At 37.6% G+C, this 2830-nt stretch overlaps 1 protein-coding gene across 1 annotated transcript in view; it reads right to left on the reverse strand.

Annotated features, from left to right (window-relative positions):
- The window catches only part of MGAT4A (alpha-1,3-mannosyl-glycoprotein 4-beta-N-acetylglucosaminyltransferase A), a 173290-nt gene that overhangs the window by 20004 nt on the left and 150456 nt on the right, over positions 1-2830 (reverse strand). The gene's annotated exons all lie outside the window — the stretch shown is intronic.

A 2830-nucleotide genomic window follows, 5' to 3' on the forward strand; every position in this document is an offset into this window, starting at 1 on the left:
GAGGCCTTCAACGAGCTGGATTGATACGGTGGCTGCGATGATGGGCTCAAGTATAGCAGGGATTGTGGGGCTGGCACGGGATTGGGCAGTGTTTCGTTCTGCTGTGCATGGGGTCGCTATGAGTCGGAAACGACTCGATGGCACTTAACAACAACAACAACAAAAGCCCCTTGTCTGATATGTTTTTGGAAAAAAAAAAAATTGTTCTCAGTTTGGGGGTTCCCTTTTTACTTTTTTGGTGAAATCTTTTGATGTACATAAATGTCCAATTGTTATGAGGTCCCAGTCATTTAGTGTGTCTTGAGTGGTTTCTATGCTTTTAGTTATGCTTTTTATGCCATAGTGTATAAATGCCATGCATTAGAGGCCCAAGGTTATCCCTATTTTTTCTTTGATGGTCTTTAGAGTTTTAGGTTTTACATTTAGGTCTTTGATCGACCTTGAGTTCATTTATTATAGGGTGTGATACATGGGTCCTGTTTGATTTTTCTGCAAATGGATATTCAGTTTTGCTAGCACTATTAGTTAAAGAGACTATCTCTTCTCCTTTTAATGAGTTTTGGCCTTTTGTCAGAGATCACCTGCTGTCCACAGGTGGAATGGATTTCTTTTTGGGTTCTCAATTCTGTTCCACTGGTGTATGTGTCTGTCACTGTACCAATACCAGGCTGTTTTGGCTACCATGACTGTGCAGTAAGTTTTGAGATCGGGAAGTGTGAAGCCTCCTACTTTTTTCTTCTTTAGTAATGCTTATCTGGGGTCTCTTTCCTTTCCTTATAAAGCTGGTTGTTAGTTTCTCCATCTCTTTAAAGAATGATGATGGAAGATGGGCTGGGACGGCATTATATCTATAGATTGTTTAGGTAGTATTGACATTTTCATAATGTTAAGTCTTACTAGCCATGAACATGGTATATTCTTCCATTTATGTAGGTCTCTTTTGGTTTCTTGTAGTAGTGTTTTGCACTTTTCTTTGTATAGGTATTTTGTATCTCTGGTTAGATATATTCCTAACTATTTCATCTTTTGGATAGCTATTGTAAATGGTATTATTTTCCTGATTGCCTATTCAGAATTCTCTTCAGTATAAAGGAATCCGATGGAGTTTTGTATGTTGATCTTGTATCCTACCATATTGTTAAATCCTTCAATTAGTTCCAGTAATTTTCTTGCTAAGTCTTTAGGATTTTCTATGTATAGGATTGTATCATCTGTAAATACATATAGTTTTACTTCTTCTTTACCAATGTGGATGCCTTTTATTTCCCTTTCCTCTAAAATCCCTGTGGCAAACAGTAATACACTTCCTTAAAAAAAGTTGGAAGCAGAAATATCATATGATGCAGAAATCCCACTAGTAGGTATATATCTTACAAAAATAAGAATCCTAACACAAATAGACATATACACACCCATTTTCATCACAGCACTAGTCACAACAGCAAAAAGATGGAGACAATCTAAATGCCCATCAACAGATAAATGGAAAAATAAAAATGCTACATATACACAACTGAATACTATGCAACATTAAAGCATAATGATGATTCTGTGAAACACTTCATAACATGGATGAACCTGGAGGACACCATGCTGAGTGAAATTAGTCAACCACAAAATGACTAATATTATATGAGACCACAATTATAAAAAGCCAAGAAAAGGTTTTCACACAAAAGGAAACATTCTTTGATGGTTATCAGGGGTGAGCGTGGAAGGGAGGGAAAATCACTAACTAGAGAGTTGACACATATTAACTTGGGTGAAGAGGAAGGCAATATACAATAAGGGGCAGGTCAGCACAAATGATCAAGGCAAAGTAAGACACTGAGAGGAGCACAAGAGTTAAAGGCAACAGAGATTATGTATTATCACACACACAATCCTGAAATAACAGTAATAATAATAATCTAAGATAAATACACAGACAAACACAGAAGCTGAATTAGTTTGAGGAGGACAATGGGATGATACCCATGAATATATATAGGTTTAACAGAGGATATTCCTACATATGTATTTACATATTCTGCAAATATACTCTATGAGTATAGTAGTGCATACAGGGGGAAAAGTTATGAAGACTTCTTAGCCATAAACAAGTATTTCAAAGGATTGAATGACTGGGTCTAGGGGCTCAGGATCATAATTTTGGGGGACATAAAGTCAATCAGCACAACACAGTACACAAAGAAAATGCTCTACATCCTACTTTGGTGAGTAGCAACTGGGGTCTTAAACGCTTGTGAGCGGTCACTTAAGGTTCAACTATTAGTCTCCCCATCTGAAGCAAATAAGAGTGAAGAAAATAAAAGACACATAGAAACAATTAGTCTAAAAGGACTGATAAGCCACATGAACCTTAGCCTCCAAGACCCTGAGATCAGAAGAGCTACATGATGCGCAGCTACTACTACCAACTGCTCTGAAAGGTCCTGAATAGAATGGGATTAAAATGTGAAACAAAACTCAAGATCATAAAAAAGACCATGCTTACTGGTCAGATATAGACTGGTGGTACCTCAAGCTCTTATTCATCCTTCAGGCCTGGAACTGAATTCACCCCCATGGCTCAATTTTCAGCCAAACAGTAAACAGATCTATAAGGTGAACAGTAACACTAGGAGGGTAAGCACTCCTTAGAACAATCAACCATTTATGATCAAAAGGGAGGCATTTTCCCAGACACAAAGCTCAGAAGGCAGAAAGGCTTAGGAAAGGAGGAGGAACAGAAACAGGAAATACAGGGAGGTAGTGAGTGATGTCACATTGCGGAGATGGCAATCAATGACATGAAACGAAATGTATATGACTCATTGAATGGAAAGCT

The sequence above is a fragment of the Orycteropus afer genome, unplaced genomic scaffold (assembly GCF_000298275.1).
Source record: "Orycteropus afer afer isolate SDZICR_OR568_19922 unplaced genomic scaffold, OryAfe1.0 scaffold00017, whole genome shotgun sequence".
NCBI classification, from domain to species: Eukaryota; Metazoa; Chordata; class Mammalia; order Tubulidentata; family Orycteropodidae; genus Orycteropus; species Orycteropus afer.